Source organism: Otolemur garnettii, unplaced genomic scaffold (assembly GCF_000181295.1).
Source record: "Otolemur garnettii isolate 467f Iridium unplaced genomic scaffold, OtoGar3 scaffold00012, whole genome shotgun sequence".
Classification (NCBI taxonomy): domain Eukaryota; kingdom Metazoa; phylum Chordata; class Mammalia; order Primates; family Galagidae; genus Otolemur; species Otolemur garnettii.
The window spans coordinates 24,403,273-24,422,285 of record NW_003852407.1 but is presented as its reverse complement, the minus strand read 5'-3'; the positions used below and the strand labels follow the sequence as shown (position 1 = coordinate 24,422,285).

General features: G+C 45.1%; 1 protein-coding gene across 1 annotated transcript in view; it reads right to left on the bottom strand.

The window, feature by feature from the left end:
• KCTD1 (potassium channel tetramerization domain containing 1) overlaps positions 1-19,013 on the bottom strand; it is a 192,636-nt gene that overhangs the window by 172,979 nt on the left and 644 nt on the right. The window lies entirely within an intron of this gene.

Sequence of the window (19,013 nt, the reverse complement as noted above, 5' to 3'; positions counted from 1 at the left end):
ACCTGTAGTCCCAGCTACTTGGGAGGCTAAAGCAAGGGAATCACCTAAGCCCAGGAGATAGAGGTTGCTGTGAGCTGTGATGCCATGGTACTCTATCAAGGGCAATAAAGTGAAACTCTGTCTCTACGGAAAAAAAACAAAAACAAAAACAACCCACATCAGTCAGTCCAGGGAGGGGCCTGAGAGTTTGCATAGAAATGCAGGTTAACTGTGGTCTGTGCACCAGTAACCTCAGTATCACCTGGAGCTGAGCTGGAGGTGATACTGAGGTTACTGGTGCACAGACCACAGTTGTTTTATGGAGTAAAACCAGGTGAGATGCTTGGTGAATGGGTCAGAAAGATCACAGATTGCTCCCAAATAATAATAGCACCCTACACATTAGGCACAGCAGTGAACACCACTTACAAAAGTCCTATAAGACAGTTCTTCTATGTTGACACCCTTAGCTAAGGTCCACCAAGAAAATGTTTCTGGTTACACAAAGGAAGATTTATTCAGTTTGCGAGTGAGAAGACATATCAAGGAACCACGGGAGGGGGTTGAAGGGCTTATTACAGGATTTGATTTTTTGTACTGGGCACATCTAAGGAAATGAGGGGACAGTGGCATCCAAGAGCAAGAGCAATTTGATGATCAGCGTGTACTGATTATCTGTCTGGGGGGACAGAAGATTGAAGTGGGTTAGGACTGCTGTTGACAGAGGAGTGAGAAGCAAGTTAATTAGATGGGGCGTTTGTGTCTGTGGTTGCAGAGCATCCTGTGTATTATCCATGGTGGTCTTGGGACTGATTTGTTCCTACGTGGTCACGGATTGACCTTGTCTGATTATTATTTGTATTCTGTGATATTTATGTTCCTTTGGGAACATTGCAACCAGTATTGTCCTTGGTCCTGGGTGGGCCAGGTCCCTGTGCCTCACAGGCTGCTCACACTGGAGTAACTTCCTAGGAATTTCTGAAGTTCTTCCCTGGTGCCTGAGGCGGGCCAGGCCTGGATGCCCCGAGTCCCAGCTGAAATGCCTATGGGCCCAAGCCTGGCTACTCCTCTTCAAAGCATTTTGAATCTCTACCCAGATGGCTCATCCAATGCCCTGAGGAGCCTGAGGACCTTGTTACCATGTGTCCTGTGTCTGGACACCTGCTCCAGGAGGGCAGCCCTGCGAGAAGCTTGTCCCCTAGGCTGCTGTTGCAATATTTCTTTTATAGATTGTGTGAGATGGAACTGCTGGAGGGACTCAAGTTATTTACATAGATGGGATGCCACAAAAATAAATATTTGTCTGGGGCCCACATGTCCATGGGTCACACCCTATCACAGACTAGCCGGCAGGTACCAGGACTATGTTCGCTTTCTTGACTATGATCACCCCATTATAAGGAAAAGGAAACAGAGGTTCCCAGTGGTTCAGCAGCACGCCTGGGCTTCCAAAGTGGGCAGCTGGTGAAGGTGGGATTGACGCTGCAGTAAGCAGCCCCTAAGTCTTCCCTTGTTTGTGCTCCATACACTGAAGATGTTTCCAATGCTGCTTCTAGTTTTCAAATTCTTTAAATGGTTAAAACAATTTTTTTAATGCATGGCCCTTGGAAATATCCACACATCTTCCATATTTTCCTCTTCCCTTTCTCCCTCCCACCCACTCTGTCTCTTGGACTGTTTCTGATTAGGGGCCTCCCATGCTCCTTCCCAGGCTTGGTCCAGATTTGTCACAGGATAATGGGAACACTCCAAAGCGTTAACTTTGGCTTTATGTGAACACCAGGGACTGTGAACAACGAAGAATGTTCTCTCAAGTGGCAGGAGGACTATCCAGATTGCTGGGGGTGGTGCTGAGGTTAGCTGCTAAGAGGAGGTGCTGGGTGAGTGGGCAGGAATGCAAGATGTGTGAAGTCTTCTATTATGGGGTCAGCCCACCTAGTGTGGTCATCCTCCTCTCCACCGATTCCAAAAACTGGCAACTGAGGGAAGTTGGGCCATGACTAAGAAGCTTGGTGTCCTATCAATGAAGAAAGGAAACTGTTGCCTCAGTGGGATGAGGTCTATTTTCTTCTGTTGGAAAAGATGCTAGAACACTAATGTGTTTAGGAAGGCTTCTCTGTGTGAGTCCAGTGGGCAGCCCACCCCAGAGGCAGTGTCCAGCCCACCCCAGAGGCAGTGTCCATAATGGAGAAAGCATTGGCTTTGAAGTCCAGCAGCCTGGGCTGGAATCTCAGCTCTGCTCCTTTACATGAGCTGTGCAACCCTGTGACAGTTACGTGAGCCCTCTGTGCCTCAGTTTTCTCATCTGAAGAGTGGGGAATAGTAATTCCTTCCTCAAACAGTTGTGAGGATTGAACAAGATGATGTCAGTACAGTGTCCTATATATTGTGGCTATTTTTTTTTTTTTTGAGACAGTCTCACTCTATGCTCTGGTTAATAACTCACAGCAACCTCATCAGTCTCCGGGACCCAGGTGATCCTGTTGCCTCAGCCTCCTGAGTAGCTGGGGCTATAGGTGCCCACCACAATGCCTAGCTGGTCTTTCTATTTTTAGTAGAGACAAGGTCTTGCTCTTGCTCAGACTGGTCTCGAATGCTTGAGCTCAAGGAATCCACCTGCCTTGGCCTCTCAGAGTGCTAGGATTATAGGAGTCAGCCATTGCTCTGGGCCCTTACTGTGGCTATTGTCATTCTTGTTACATATGTCACATTGAGGATGGTTTGAGATCATGGGTTGGCACTCCCTGGGGTCACTTCAAAAAATTAGGGAAATTGGGCTCCTGTGGCTCAAAGGAGTAGGACACTGGCCCCATACACCAGAGGTGGTGGGTTCAAACCCAGCCCTGGCCAAAAACTGCAAAAAAAAAAAAAAAAATTAGGGAAATCTCTCCCACATATATGTAATTTTTTTTTAAAAAATAGGGTGCAGGGCAGTGCCTGTGGCTTAGTGAGTAGGGCGCCCACCCCATATACTGGGGGTTGCAGGTTCAAACCTGTCCAAACTACAACAACAAGAAAAAAAGCTGGGTGTTACGGCAGGCACCTGTAGTCCCAGCTATTTGGGAGGCTGAGGCAAGAAAATCGTCTAAGCCCAAGAGCTGGAGGTTGCTGTGAGCTGTGACACTATGGCACTCTACGGAGGGCAACAAAGTAAGACTCTGTCTGTAAAACAATAAATAAATAAATAAATGGGGCGCAAATCAATCATCTATTAATACACCCAAAACTTTTGCACCCACTTTTTATATTTTCAGCCTGTATCATACCTACCCATAGTAAAGTTAAACACCTATTCAACCTGTTATGTAATAGAAGCTTCTTTCATTATCCCCAAATTCCCACTCTCCATAGTTCATTGTCAAATCATTCCAAATTTACTCTATTCATAAACTTCCTAACTTCCTAGACACTTGAATATCTTCTTTTTCCCCTTTAACATTTTATTTATCTGTCACCCAGGTTTTTCTGGTAACTTTAAGTCTTTACTGATGTACACCTGCAAAAACACTCTAGTGTTGAGCGTACCACGTGATTACTTTTTCAACCTCAGCATCTCTATCCCTAAGGCCCAGCGATCTGTTGGCTAGTCTGGCTGCTGAAGCAGCCACAGTGTGGGAAGGCTAGTTAGCAGCCCTTGTTTGGGGGGCAGCTGTATCAGCTTTGAATGACTGCATGTGTGTGTTTCACCTGCTAGGGGGCGATGATGGTACCATTCAGACAGTGAGGATCTTTGGGCCCATGAAGGGAAGTGCTCAGCAGGGCAGCTCAACTACTGCTAACTGCCTTTTATCCAACTTTCTTACCTCTCCACATTATTCTTTTACATATTACTGTTGCCAGTGTCTATTTCTAAAATGTTGCCCTTTATCATGTTATCCTCAAAAAAACTTCCAAAATTCCCTTTTGATGGGTCTTATTTTCAGAGCCCTGCATGTAATTGCCCTCCACTTTTCTTTCCTACCTCCCTTGTGCTTTTGTCCCTCCACCCGTCTTTAGACATTTGAGGATTCTACAGATGTCTGGAGATGCCAAAAGGACTGTGACCGAGCCTGAAGACTTAGGGAGCCCTTGGTCAGCCACACATGTCACCCCATAGTACCAGGGGGACCCAAATTGAGAAACAAATCTCCTGAGAAAGCTGGGATCTGGACCAAGCCTCCAAGCATGAACAGAGGTCTAGTATGACAGTACTGATGTCAGAGGAGATGACAGACCCTGGGAAAAACACAAGTAAAAAGAGAAAATGATGCAGGACACAACATTTGGAGGCAAAGAAGAGCAGAGAGGCTGGAGGCTGGGATATAAGTGGAATGGTGGGAAGTGTCACCAGTAAATCCAGCTGAGGCTGAGGGTGCAGGGCTCCTTAGGGTAGGCCCTGGGCTTGAGTTCATATCATGTAGGCAGTAGGAAGTTACTGAACATTTTTAAACAGGGATGTAACATCATGAAATTTCCAAAGAAAACATCAGTTTAATGGTTGTCAAAGGATTTCATGGTTATTATGCAGAATTGGGAAAATATAGAAAAGTAAAAATTCAAAAACAAAAAAAAAGTATGGTCTAGAGATAAACATTATTGATAACATTACTGTATTCTTATTATCTCTTTCCACAGGCACACATCACAGCTATTGTGTAATGTGTGCTAATTATGTGCCAGGAACTGCTACAAGAGCTTTCCTCATCAAAATCCTCACAACCACATTGTGCTGTAGGTAAAATGCTGACTCCATTCCGCAGATGAGGAAAGGTTCGGGAGCTTCTCTGGATCACACAGTTGGTAAGTGGCAGTGTTGGGCTCTGGAGGCTCCAGCACCTGTGTTCTGAACCCCAGGGCCACACTGCTGCATGGGGTGGTCACACCATATACAATCAACATATAATCAGCACACACACGGGAGATGGAAGGTTTTTTTAAGATAGAGTTTGGCATCCTAATATTCTGAACTGTGTTGTGGGAGAATTTTGGTGAGAGGGTGAAGGGACTTGTTGGTGGGGAGTGGTTCACAGGGAGGAGGGAGGAGGAGCAGTGTAATGGACGATGGCCTCTACAGTGGCCCAGAGGAGCCAGGGTGGGTGAGTGGTGGTGAGAGGGGGAAACAGATAAAGGAGACCTTCAGGAGGTAGGAATGCCAGACCTTGGGGATCCTGCACATGTGTGTCTAAGAGGGATTGGGGGAAAGGAAGGGGTCAAGGGGATTTGTGCTGGGCACCGGAGCCCTGGTTCTCGCAGGAGGGAGAAATGTTTGGGAGAGCAGGGCAGTGATGAGTTTGGTGCGGAGCCTCAGGGGAGTCTGGTGTCTGGCAGCTGGAGGCATGGCCTGGAAAGGTGGAGATCTGCAGGCGGGAAACAGCAGAGTCAGCTGCTTTGGTTTGTACTGAATCCAAGGGACATGAAGGTCCCTGGGAGTGTGTCTGCAGATAAGCTTAGGGACATGGTTGGAGAGGACAAGGATCTCAGAGTCAAATGGTATTGTGGGATCGAGATCTGAAAAGGCAGCCAAATCCTAGAAGCCAGGTGGGTGGGAAAGAGGAAGAGGCAGCTGGAGTCAAGGTTTTCCTCCCCAAACCCCCATTCAGCTGGGCTCATCTCTCACCTTCCAAAAGTGTCTTCCACGTTCACCTGCAGAACTGCCCCCGCTGGGCATGCTGTGTGGTCTCTAAGGCCGCGCTGCACTCTCACCTCCTCCCCAGACACCTTCCCACACCACTGGCCCCTAGGCACGTTTGCCATCAGCCAACCCTATTGTAATTTACCTATTTCCCCCAAATTTCAAGCATCTAGGGGCAAGGTCTTACCTTTCTTCTAGCCCCAGGGTGCCTGAGAACAAGACACCCATTAACTGGTTGCTTGTAACCAGAGCATAGAGTATAATATTTTACTTGTATAGCTTGAATTTTAAAAAACATATTCTCTCCATACACCAGAAGATCCCCTGCCCCTTTTAGCTCAGTCACAGCTTTGTGAGTTCTTCCCATGGCATATCCTTCCCTGGTGGGCTAGCATTTTGCTACTCGATTGCTTCACAGGCAGCCCGAGAGTGAAGTCTCACCTTCTGTTCACTTTCCTTTTTCATTTTCCCACTGGTCTCTATCGAAGTAATCCCCCCACCTTCCTTACCCCCAACCTATGACAACTCCCCCATTCTAGAACCACTGGTGCAGTCCTTCTGGCATGCCCCTGCCTAACCATTTAACTCTTTGCAAGTATTTCATTAATCTGATGGGACTGGGGTGATTAGAGTCTGCTCCATGCCCCTTCTTTAGGCACAGACTGCAGTGACTTTTCACCAGCTTTCTAGGCAGCTATAAATGACAGGTGACAATCTCGACATGAGATTGTTTCAACGTTCATTGCGAGTTCCTTCAAGACTCATAGGTTTCGGGGTGGTGGGGGCGGCACCTGTGGCTCAAAGGAGTAGGGTGCTGGCCCCATATACCAGAGGTGGTGGCTTCAAACCCAGCCCCAGCCAAAAACTGCAGGAAAAATAAAAAAGAGGAAAGACCCATAGGTCCCATTTAGAGCCAGAAAGAATCATCACTCATACACGTGTAGATGCCTGAGTATGTGTGTATGCATGTATGGTAAATACAGTGATGATTACACTGACAGTGATGGCCGTGTTCTGAGTACTTACTACAATGCCAGGCACTACACGGAGTGCTTTACAGATGTGGCTCCATTTAATCCTCCCTTCCCTGCCGGCCACTCTTCCATGCCCTGTGAAATGTTGGGCTTGCTCTTACGCCATTCCAAGGCAGGAGGGGTCTTCTTGGCTTTCCCAGTAAGGATGTCATGATCCTTACTCTTCATGATCAGTGCAGAAGCTTAGAAGGGAATCCATGGCAATAGTGCAAGTGACTGTCCCAATCTGTCCCACCCCTACCTCTTCCTACCTCTCCCTCAGAGAGAGTGACTACAGGTCCAGCTGCAACAGGTTAACTCGGGGAAGCAATGACACTTGTCCTTTTCCCAAAGATTTTGTTCCTCTCTGGTGCATGCCGTGACAACATTCCACTAAATAAACAATGGTTGATGGGATTCTATTATAATTCATTAAAAAAGAAGATAGTTTAGGTGGAAAGGTTTTCTTAAAAAGAATAAACCATTTTCCCAATTTTGATTTTTAAATTTCTAGTCCTGCTTAGGGCTATTAAAATTTCAGTTGGAAAAGCGACCTTGTTGATGTTGAAATATATAAAGTAGAACAATAACTAATTCCCCTAAATTGTTTCTTAAAAGAAAACCAGAATAGTTAAGGAAATCAAAAAAGGAACTTCACTGAGAAATATGATTGGATTCAGTGATAAGCAGAGATGACATTTCGTGCTGAAGGTCAGTTAAGTAGCTTGAAACACTGAGAGACGGCAGAAGTTTTGATCCCAAGAGAAGTTAAAAATAAAACCTTTTAGAACATGTTCCACCCTATGTTTTGTAACGCTGTCCCATTTTGAAAAGGCACAAGAACATACACTAAAATGAAATGTGATTTGAAAAGTACAACCTACAGGGAAGGGAGAAAGGCAGGAGATGTGAAGCCAGATGGCGGTGAGTGGGAGGAGGTGTGTGTTGGCGTGAGGGGAGGCAGTGGGAGCACAAGGCAGGGAGGCTTTCTGTTTTGTGTTAGAGGATGATGTATTAGTCAGCTCACGCTGCCATGACAAAATAACGCAGACTGGGTGGCTTAAACGACAGACATTTATTTCTCACGGTTCTGGAGGCTGGGACGTCCATGATCAAGGTGCTGGCCAAGGCAAATTCTGATGAGGGCTCTTTTCCCAGCTTGTGGACAGAGGCCTTCTGGCTGCATGCTCACATGGCCTCTTTGTGTGAGAGCACAGAGAGACTGGACTTGCTGGTGTCTCTTCTTATAAGGACACCAATGCCATTGGATCAAGGCCTACCCTGGGGAACTTAGTTACTCTTAATTATGTCCCCCAAAGCCTTATCTCCACATATAGTCACACTGAGAGGTAGGCATTCAACATATGAATTTGGGGACACACAAACAGATGGGTTATTTTGCAAATAGTTTGAGGCTAAAGGAGGGGACCGGTGGAAAGAGGAAAGGCAAAACATGAAGAGGGACACAAAGAAAGCAAAAGAGGACTACTGGAGCCACACAGGGGGTTCGGGGCATCTCAGTAAATCAGGACACACGTTTATCTGATACGTGAGAATGAGTCTGGAATTTGAGAAGAGTAAAGAGACCCAGAACAGCCATGGTGGGGGGTGAGGTAAGAAGTTAACTAAGGATGCCAAACAATAGCAAGGGGCCAGCTAAGGTAAGCTGACATGATTGCACCCAGAAAGCAGCTTAAATCCCCTCTCTATGGAGGTCTGCCTGGACCACCCTGCTTTAGTTTTTTGCACAGCATTTAATTGTATTTAATTGTATGTTCTCATGGCACTGCCCCCAGCACGGCAACTCCACCAGACCCTGGACCTTTTTGCCTTGTTCATTGCTGGAGGCTTAGGGTAGTGCCTGACAATGTAAAAAACCATATACATACTGGCTGAATGGGTGAATGATTTTGTGATGGCATCAGTTAGAAGAATTATGTGACAATCTACTAGTGTCACTAGGGCTCCCAAGATTGAAAGTGAGGAAAAAGTAAGGTTATCCAGAACTGAGTGTTGGCGAGAGAGGAAGGACAGACAAGTCAGGTGCCGGAAGAGTTGAGGGAACTGGTAAATGTGCTGTGGTGATGAGGGGGTCCACTGAAGCCAGGCTGAGCACAGAGGGGGAGGGGATGAAGAAGACAGGCAGGGGAGGTGAGCAAAGAAGCAGGGACGGACCTTCAGACTGCCCTGAGGTCAGGCTTTGGGAACAGTAGGAGGGTGATGTACTGTGGTCAAAGGAATGCTGGGATGGGAGACTGCTGGGTTGGGGAAGGGCCAAGTGCTGCAAATGGCCAATCTTCATCCTTGCCAGGGAGTTGCCAACACGAAGCAGAAGGTGAGAGTACTCAAGTTTAGCCCATCAAGGCCTCACTAAGTAGAGCGGCCTTCCTAACGCGTGTTCCAGGAATAGTCATTCTGAGAGTTAAATGGCACAGACAGAATAAAGAGCTCTGTGGTCAAATAAATTGAGAAAATGCGACTTATAAAACTGATCCCCCTATTCCAAGGCTTCTACAAATCTTTACATTCCTTAAAAAGACTTCAAAAGAGACATATGTTTCCCAAATTTATGTGATGGACGAATCCTTTTATATTTCCCTTCGGGAGCACCTCTAGGGTCTACTGTTCCCTAGAACACCGGTTCTCAAAGAGAGCCCCTGGGGCAGCAGCAACATCCATTGGGAAAAGGTTAGAAATGCAGTTTTTCAGGGGCCTCACCCCAGACCTATCTGGACACTCTGGAGGTGGAGCCAGGCATGATTAACAAGCTCTCTATGTGATTCTGAGGAATACTAAGGTTCATGAACCACAGAGGTAGAAAATACTCTGTGAAGGCTGATTCATATTCATATCTGGGAAAGACTGTTTGTTAAGGGGTTAGATAAGTCTTTCCTGTTAATGCTTAAATCATATATAATAGTATGACTACAGAAGTTGAAATGGAGAAGAAAAATGTGCCCAATAGTAATACACAAATTAAGATGGCAATATTTAATACTAGCCCAGTTAATATGTCACCTGAAAATATTAACAAAAATGATATTGCATCGACCATGCCTTTGGCCTATTCATACTGTTACGTCCCTCTGTTGGCATGAATCAAGAGCTGACTCCTTTCCAACAGACTTTGTCAAGTTGGTAGGAGGAGGAAGAAAGAAAGAGAAATGGATTCAAAATGTATTTCTTTTCTTTTCTTTTCTTTCATCCATTCTTTGACAGAGGGACCAAAAAATAATTATGAGGCCAAAAGGTACACACAGCAGTGAAAAGTTAGAACAGAAGACAGATCACATGGAAACTATATCATCAACTCTTGAATAACCAAGCTTATCAGAAGGTCTTATATTCAGGTGTTAAAAGTATCTATCATACTCCTTAGCAGAATAATTTGGAAACATTCTTACCAGATATTTATAGTTTGCAGGAGAACTGTCAAAAATAACTCAGCTATATGAATACTTCAACTGTATAATAAAAAAAAGTGTGACTCTACAAGGAATCTGGGTGCATGTTTTCAAAAGTAGAGTCTGAATGTAAGCCTGGAATCTAAAATGCATTTGGACTCAGAATTTTCTTTAAGAAGGAAAAAGAAACAAAGAAGACCCCTTGAACAATTACACATAGTTAAATGATTGAGCTTTTTAAGTGGATTGAGCTTTAGCTAGAAATATTCTTAGTTTCCAAATGCATTAGCCATACAGACATATCAGAAGTGAAAGAATAGCATTGTGCAAAGATTTGCATGAACACAAAAGTTAATTGGAAGAAAAATATGATAAGAAATGTCCCTGATTTCTTAAGGTGGAAGTTTGCAGTATTTCCGTTCTGTCTTTTCACTCACTCAGCTCTGACTCACCTTTCAGTAATACACATGACTGGCAGGGTCCCCAGGACTCCATTGGTCATGAACTCTTGTGATTATTTCCAGGAAATGGGAATGAGCTAGATTTAAGCAGGTCAAGATCAAGATCTGTTTTTCCTGTAGAAAACCACCTAAGCGTCTTATGTGGCTAGTGTGACTTATGCAACCTTTGAATGATTCATTTCTCACAAGCTCTGGATCTTTGAAATACAATATTCTCAGCCACTGAAGAAGGCTGAATTCTGAAAGTTCAGTCCTCATTTTGAGACCTGTGTTTTCTACCAAACCTCATTTACGCATATTGCAGAAAATAGGGTCCTTTAAGTGATTAGATACCAAATTCTAAAACCCACTTTCCATCCCATACGTGGAAGAGCATTTTGCATCTGGGAGTGGCTGAGTGAATTTCTACTATGGTGAATTTCTTTGACTATTGTGAGTTTCTGGAACTCGCTGGGCATAAGAGCTATTCTGAGCAATAGCCTCCGTATATGAGAGAAGGTGACGGCATTTAGTAAATCAGCTGGATCTTCCTACTTCCTCCTAGAATGATGAGAAGCGACTCCCAGGAGAGGACAGGACTGGAACCTATCTGAATCTTTGCGGGCCATTCACCAATTCTGCAAATGGCTGTGAGCCTATAAATATGGAATGGCCTCTGATAAAAATTTTAAAGAGTAAGACATTTAAAAAGTCCATATACCTTGTCGTGTAGGAGTGAGCATAGGCTCCAGAACTGTCATTGTTGATTTCTCTTGTCTTTAAATCACTCTGGCAGTTCCAGAGGCCCCATGGTTTAGCCCTTGAGTGTACTGCAGTCTTGCTATTAATTTCTTTTCCTCTGTAAAGAAAAAGGGTTTACATGTCTTTGGCATTACCTTATTGTGTTTCTTTCTTACTGAGTGGGGAAAGAGTAAATACTTTTTCCTCATTCAACAAGACGGGAAAGTAATAGGACTTCTCTTTTTAGAGAGCCTGGAAGGATTAGAGGAGTTAAAATGTGTAAAGATTTTGCACATGAAAAGGGCTTCATAATTATTAGCTATGAATAACAATTGTTATTAGTAAGAGGCAAAAGTAACTAGAGGTTAAGGGCTTGAGACTCTTTGAGTTTGAATGCACTGTTCAAATCTTGGCTCTACCACTCTCCAATCTGTGACCCTGAGCAAGTTACTTAATCTCTCTGTGCCTGGACCTTCTCATCTAAAACATGGGGAATCCCAATAACACCACTGTCCTGGGTACTAGATGATGATTTGAAGAAATAATATATTGCAAAGTCCTTGAAAAGGGGAATGAAATCCAGGTTTAGGGTCACGCAGTTAGCAGCGCAGCCACATTTTCCAGCAAGCGGAAAATCATGTTTCCAACGGGTCTTCAATTAATTTACTAGTATTCCTGATGACTATTACATGGAGTGCTCTCAATCCAAAGCCTGCCTGCGACAGCGTGGGGGCGGCTGCAGGTCGACAGCACTTTCTTCTGTTGATTTGATTAAACACACAGCCAAACAGACCTCTTATCCTTCTTATCTGTGGGAGACTGGCGGCAAGTAAAGCGGAACAGATAACAGTGCCTGTTTTCTCTCCTCCCTGCCCCACAGTCCGGAAGGAAATAGGCGACTCTGAGGTGTGGATCCTTCCACCTTCCCGGGTAAGCCTCAGTGGTTCCCATAAAAGAGCCACGGCAAGTTTTTAAGGCTGACTCAGCCCCGCTTTTCCATTGAGAGCGGGACAGCGGTGAGTCACTAAGGGAAAGACCAGAGGCTATGCCGGGCTTACTTGTCAGTGTGTGTCACTGCCATCTGCTGGATGGAATGGTTATCAGACCTGGGCCGATGTTTCAACAAGCTAATTCAGTGGTGCTGGGGGTTCAGAACCTAGGGGTGTAGCCCGTCATTTTATAGCATCAGTTCCAAGTGTCTGCAGATTATGGGAATCTCACGACAACTGCGTCTCATGGCAACCTTCATGTGTGTAATCAAAAAGTAAAACAGGGGCATCTGTCTCAGCAGCAGTAATTCCCCAGATGAGATGTAGTCTGTCCCCAAACAACTGATCTGATTGGGAGGGGCATCTGGCAGGACTTGAATGCCCTTGTTAATGGCAAAAAAGTGCTTATACGAGGGTAAACTCAATGCCAGGTTTTATTCTTATGATCTCTAAAATTCTGCATTGACATATGAAACAATTACTTTATCAAGCACCTATCTTTTATGCAAGGCACTGTATTAAAGAACTGCGGAATAATCTTAAATAACATTGTATGGATATTTTCTGAGTGCTTACTATGTGCTGGGCATCTTAAGTATATCCTACCTTGGGCTATTGTTATCTCATTTATAATTACCTCATATTATGATCTCATTTGCAGTTCAAAAAAGTAGTACTACCTCATTTACAGTTCAGAAAAGTGAAGCTTAGGAGGTTAAGTAATTGAACCAAGACAATCTAGTTAGAAAGTGATGGAGTGGAATTTGAATGTGGGTTAGAGGGCGTGTGCAGGTGGGGGAGTGGACTCCTAGCACCATGGACCAACATAGCTTTCTTCTTTTCCCCACAGGGGGTCCGGGTCTTTTGTTTTATACACATTTTCTGTTCCATTAGCTACAAATTCCCAGCAAAGTGAAAGTGCTACAAAAACAGTAAGTGATGATAGCAGTAGATGCTTTGGAAAGATTTATCAGGAAGACTCTCCCGTCCTCTAGCGAGCCTTTGAAATCTATCTAGTTAACATTCTCTTCAGTTCATAACTCTTCTTCTTAATAGCAGCATTGGTGTCAGCAGCAAGGGCTGAATTGTTGTCAGTTTTCATTGGAGAAGAAACAAATCCCTGTTTCGGCCAGAATGACAGAGTATTTGTGAGTAAATGATTTGCTCAGCAACAGCTGGAGAACCATTCAGATGTTCTGATCACAACAACTGCAAATAGTTTTTGATGTTTTCTTTTTTCTCTTGGCCTAAGAATAAGGTGCTGGGGCTGGTGGGGAAACAGCAGGGGTAGGGGGTAGAGGGGGAGAAGAGAGGAGAGGATGAATGTAAGCTGGTGGCAGAGCAGGCAGGTACCCTGCCAAGCGCCTATGAAAAGGGCTCAAATAATATGTACTGGACAGAGAGGACAGGAATGTAGGGAGCAGCAGAGTGGCTAACAGTGGGTAGGGCTTCATAGTCAACCTACTGAGTTAGAATTCCTGTGCTGCCACTAGCCCAGTCTTTGACCTTGAGTCACAGAACCTTTCTAATCCTCAGTTCTTTCATCTGTAAAATGGGCAAATAATAGTACTTGCCTGATAGTGTAATCTGGGCAAGATTATCTGGGGGGGGGGTGGTCCAGTGAGGTATGCCTATGCTACATTGGCCTTTAGTACTTGCTCTCTGAACCTTCGTCATGGATAGTACCAGCACCCAGGGATTCAGAGGCCTCCAGGACAACATGGGACTGAGATGGACAAAGGGACTCAGGGGCCAAGATTGGGGTGGCTTCTTTAGAGACACTGCCCTTCGGGGCTGTTTGATACCACTCACAGTTTACGAGAACACACATACTCTTATTTTTCCTCTCAACAATCCTATAAGGCAGGTTGGAGAGGCAGTAGTATTTCCATTTTAACAGAAGAAATAGATCCCCAAGCGATAGCTGTTTTTCCAACCAGAGCCTGCCCTCGGGGCAACCCACATGAGCACCATCGAAAAAAGTAACGTATGGAATTGCATTTGTTTATCAAACTCCTGTGGAGAGTGTAATATTCAAATTGTTTCCTGGAAATAAATGAAACCCAAATTTCCTGGAAGGAGTTCCAACCTAGAATTCTCTGGGCGGGTTACAGCTAGAGAGAAGAAAAGCTGCTTGTAAAGCTCTCAGCTGAACTTCACCTCCTCATCAGTTTTGAGGTTGAAAGAAAAACTGAATGCTTTATTTCAGATGACTTTAAAATTAAATACCTACTCATTAGCTATTTGGGTGGCGAATAAAATACTGGGCAAAACTATTTCCTGTTTGTGAAGCCAGACACGAGAGAACAAGTTCTAGAGAAATCCGAGCAAGCAGAAAAGATGGGGATGGGGTTGGAAATGCCAAAAACACTTCAGAAAAGTATGAAAAGGTTGCATTGAGACAAAACTACCCAAAGATTAGTACAGAAAGCTAGAAATAGATGAGGGACAAATATACCAGAATCCAACTAATTGGGAAACTGTTTAGGTCCCTAAAAGTTTTCAGTGAGTGATTTGCATAATTGTGTTAATTATTTGTATGTAAGTCGGATTTTAAAAACCAGAGTGGAGCTGCCGATTTTTAGGACCATTTAACGCGTGGATAAAATTTTTAACACAACTAATTCGTACTATAAGGTACAGACTTGATTTTGTTTCAGAAGGTTTAAACATAGGCCTACTTCAATGATGAATTCCAACTTAGCTGGACTTAGGTAAATGGAACCACATGGTGTACTTCATAAAGGAAGGGCACCCTGGATAAGAGGATAAAAGCAGGCAGATGAGTACCTTAAACACTGCAGTCACTCTAAACGCCATGGCTGAACAAACACAGGAATGAATGAGTGACCAGATGCCGTAGTTTCCTCTAAATGCAGTTACGCTGCACCTGAATAAGGCTTAGAAATGAAAGGTACAAAATCCACCCAGGCTTCAGAATTTCAGTGTCTATTCAATTGTCAGAATCCTGGGCGTCTATTTGGCATTTTCCTCTTCTTGCTCACCCAATGGCCAACCCTTGACTAAGTTCTGCAAATTTGACCTTGTAAATAAATCTTGATCCCTCTCATCCCGTTTCCCCTGTAACTACTCAAACTCCAGCTGTAATAGCTTTCCAAGGGTTGTGCTTCGTCCTCTGCGGGTCCCTTTAAACATTTCCCAGAGGGCCACCAGAATTATTTTTACAAAACTCTGATCTGAGTATGCCCCTACAGCCCCTCTCCCAATCCTCCCCACCCCTCCTTCACCCTACTCTTAGGGTTGAGACCGGGTGCCTGTCCCTGCACTCCGCTCTCCCCCATAACCTCTTCCTTCTCTCAACTCCAGTTAACCCTGGCGTTCCTCCTCCTTTGCTAAGCCCCTTCCAGCTTGGCGAATGTTTCCCCTTCCCTCTGCCTGGAACTTAGTCTCTCTTCTCTCTTTGTCATTTAGATCTTAGTGTGTAGTATTTTTCTTGGAATCCTGACCCCAGTCTAAGCCCTCTTTGGTTAATGCCCCTGGAGCCCCAAGTTCCTTTTCCTTCAAAGCATTCATTTTCTGTCAGTTGTTCAATTATCTATGAATGTCTGTCCCTCTGTCTGGATCATAAGCTCTGGAAGATTGGGGACTCTGAATGTTTTTCCTCAACATTGTGTCTCCAGCATCTAACACAGTGTTTCACACACAGCAGACACAAATAAATATTTGTTCAATGAATGAACTGCCTTAATGAACATAGGCTTGTTATTCTTCAGGGCTAATCCCTCTGCTTTGCTTTCTACACAGTTATCTCAAACTAAACTCATAAACACACAAAGATTATTTACATCCAGTGTGTTTTTATGAATGAAAAGCCAGAGAGAGTTGTTTCTCGCTTCTGCATGAGTAAGCTATTAAAATACATGCTTGCATCCAAAAATTTTATTTTTATTCCCAAGATGGTTTGTTCTAAAGACAGAGAAAATGAATGCTCCATTTGCTTGGGAAATTATAAATTGCGTCCCAAAGAAGGTTCAGAAATATAGTTTAATAAACAACTAAACAAAAGCCTGGGTAAAATGATGGTTCATAAACAAACATCCTTTGAATGACTCAAAAGCAATGCACATGGGAAAAGATCTTAGCAGAAAACATTACATTTTGGAATTAGGAAACAATCATCCCGATTTACAAAGGTCAAGACAAGAAAGCATTTGTGCAAGTAACTGCTCTTGCTAAATGTAGAGCAAAATGGAAGTTTAATTTCTGAAAGTTCTCTGATACATTTCATCTGCCATTAATTATTCCTACATTTAAAAACAAATTGCTTTGGATTTGATGCCCAAAGATCCACAATGCATTATTCAGTGCAAATTGAATAATATGCTTTCCTCATCATCTAGTAGAAGTCTCACTGCAGTAACTTCCCTAGTACTTAGGGAGCATAATTTTTACAAGGATTATTGAATACTCTCTCCAAAATAAATATGTTCAAGGAAAGTGAATGGACAGTAAGTCACTACTGCTTAAATAAATATGAACCGATCTATTATCTGCACTCCTACTATGCAAGCCCCAGCAAAGAAACTACAAACATGAAAATCTTACAGCTAGAAGAGAGACCCCTAGTGTGTGTTAGAGAACTTTATATTGTGCTTCCAGCATAATTAATACAGCAAAATCTCTGCAGTCATTTTGCATACTACGGTGGGAGATTTTTGCCAACTATTATTCACACTTAATTCATTTAAAAATTTCTTCCCAACAAATGTATGGATTTGGGGCTAATTATTTCCCTTTTAGAAACATAAGCCTAGCCCAGTGAAGTTTTCCCAGTGATGCAAAGTTTTAAAGTGCCATGGTCACCTTTGCAACCTAATTAGTAAACAACCCTCTGACATCATATCAAAGGCTAACAATTCTTCACATTCAGGCAGCAGCCTGAGTCAAATTGTTTGCAGTCTGCAGCTTCTCAAATACCCTAATAGTAAGCCAAATGCTGCACAGACATAAACAGGAAAGGACCACAAGGGCACACCGCCCATTTCACGGGAGACAAATGGCTTCATTGCTATTTTAAATTCACCAAGTAGGCTAATAGTTTCTTCAGATCCCCATATATGCAGGTGAATTCCTTGATGCAGAATCACAGTTAATGAATCATTCTATGGCTCCAGCCTCAGCCTTTAAAAATCCTTTATTTTCTCCTTTTCCACTTTAAAAACACATTTGAGAAACACACAGAAAATGATTCTCTAAAAAACTCACACATACACACAAAACAGGAGGTCTCTTAAGGAGTCTACTGCTGAGAAGGTAAAAGCATTTTGCTCATTTTTAATTTGCTAAACAATCCAAGCATGCTTGGTACCCAGAGGGTATTCTCAAATAAACTTGTATCTCTAGCTGCCAGCTTAGTTGATTGAAAACAGAAGGCAAACGTTTCTTAAAGAATGAGTATGTTAAACTGTTATGTCTCTCTGAGTACCAGCAAGGATGCGTGTGCATCACGCGCGCGCACACACCACCCGCTCCACCACCACCCTAAGCGGAGGATTTGTTTGCAAGCAGCCGGTTCTATGGTCTGAAAGGTAATGCAGCATTTGTTCCAAATGACTTCTGCCCACTGCGGTGCACCTCTTAGCGAAGAAGCCAGTGCCACCGAGATCCTGGGCAGTTCCTGCGTGCTCTTCTCCACGTACAAAGCCGACGGCCCCCTTTCCAACTTTGCTAACTTACTTGGCGCCCGCCCAGTCGGCCCCCGAAGCACAGTCACGGTGAAAACGTTTTGATACCAGAAAATCATTTCCACGACAGTGCCAGTGTTGGAAAGCACAAAGGCAAACACTGTCTACCCGAGATAGCTAGAACGTTGCGGTACGCGGGGCGGCTGTGCAGAGCGCGCGTCCAGGTAAGGGATTCCTGCACCAGAGGTCTGGTTTCCTCTTCCAGGATGTTCTGGGACTCAGCCTCACTTTTAACGCGAATTCACCACAACGTAACCCCCTACTCCCAGCTCTATTTTCAGGAGGCGCGACTTTCCGGCCAGGTCCCTCTTGGGGGCAAGAGAGGAAGCACACTTCTCTTGTAGATAAAGAGGGGCGGCAGAGCGGGGGGCAGACGAGTGAAGAGGTCAGAAGGGAGCCAAACTGCATCCCAGCAGCCCACCTCTGCGCCCGAAGCGCGGGTTCAGACCGCGGAGACGGGAGGCGGTCGGGAAGCTCTATCCCTTTAAGGGAACCGTGGCCGCCAGACGGGGAGGGAAGGATGCGGGCTCCGGACTCGGCGCTGCGGGCGGCGCGGAGAGAGGTGAGCGCAGCAAAGCCACAGCCATTACCTGCAGCGCTCACAGTCCCCCCGCCCGCCCCCGCCTCCCAAGGAGACTTCTAATCCGGAGCATGTGCCGTGCCCTTTATCAGGGGAGGAGGTGGGGAGGAAGAGGAATGGGAGCTTTTTAAAAATAAATGAAACCTTTGCAGCCAAAGGGGGGGCTGGAAATGGGAGGGAGGAGGAGGGGGCTTTAAAGGCGTCCGGGTAGGCGGAGGCGGCGAATCTGGATCTGCCCAGCTGGGGACGAACAGCGCGGGGCACCGGCCGCGGCTCACAAAGAGGAGCGGGCGCTGCGACCGGAGCAGAAGGGGAAGGAAAAAACCGCCCCGGGGCCTGATCCGTTTTGCAGCCACAATGGCGTCTTTCACAGGGCGTCCAGGGGCGCCGCCGAGGCGGCCTGCGAGGAGGGGGCGGCGGCCCCATCCCGGGCAAGACCGGAGCCCCAGGCGCCGCCACTCCGCGTCCCCCGCGGGGCGGTGCGCCGGGCGGCTGGGGACCCGCGGCGGGGCGCGCTCGGCGGGGCCGGTTTGCGGGCGCGGAGCTCTGAG